Source organism: Chiloscyllium plagiosum, chromosome 1 (assembly GCF_004010195.1).
Source record: "Chiloscyllium plagiosum isolate BGI_BamShark_2017 chromosome 1, ASM401019v2, whole genome shotgun sequence".
Lineage (NCBI taxonomy): Eukaryota > Metazoa > Chordata > Chondrichthyes > Orectolobiformes > Hemiscylliidae > Chiloscyllium > Chiloscyllium plagiosum.
The window spans coordinates 65,920,225-65,921,111 of NC_057710.1; positions in this window are offsets into that span (position 1 = coordinate 65,920,225).

Here is an 887-nt window from a genome sequence, read left to right on the forward strand (position 1 = left end):
GGTCACTAGGAGTGCATTGATCTACCATTAAAACCAGAATCATAGGCTCTGTGAAAAGAGCACAAAAGAGCCAGCTGAATGCTTCGGGGTTTTGAAAATTTGGATCCAAAGGTGGTCAAAGTTGAAGAAGGATCCTGAGGGTTATGAGAGAAATAACCCAAGAGACCAGAAGAAGCTGAGAAACCAAAATCCAAAATGACAGGGTCCAGAAAGCAAGGAGGTAGCTCCTGACTGACTGGATGGAGACTACCAAGAGGTAAACTGGCAGAGGAATAAAAGGAGAGGTTCCATGCAGTGAATTGGTGCTGTGTGCAGCTCCCATGTAAGCAGGACTGGGAAAGGCCTTTGTAAAGCTGAGTAAAAGCTGAATGTTTGCAAGGGATTCAGTGTAAGAGCACAGTCAGGAAGACTCATTGAAGCACAGGCAGAAAGCAAATGTTTTGGCATTCCAAGTCAGACTGGCATCAGAGGGAGTTAAGAAGCAAAGTCTTTGACAGTGAAAAGTAAATTTCCTCTGGAGAAAAATATTAATTTTAATGAGAATTTTGTGAATCACAGTACATTCTGACAGCAGGGTCGATTGTAATTGGATCCATAGATTGTATTTGTTGCATCTGGCTTATAATGTACTGGTTGTTATGTTTAGACAAGATTTGCCTCATGCTGATTTTGGATATTAGAATATAAGATCGACATTGTTTTACTTTCTCAATTTGGTATAGTGAGATTTACATTTGGTTCTTCAGAAACATGGAATCTTGTCACATTATTCTTATTAGGGGAGAAAGTGAGGGCTGCAGATGCTGGAGATCAGAGCTGAAAGTGTGTTGCTGGAAAAGGGCAGCAGGTCAGGCAGCATCCAAGGAACAGGAGAATCGACGTTTCGG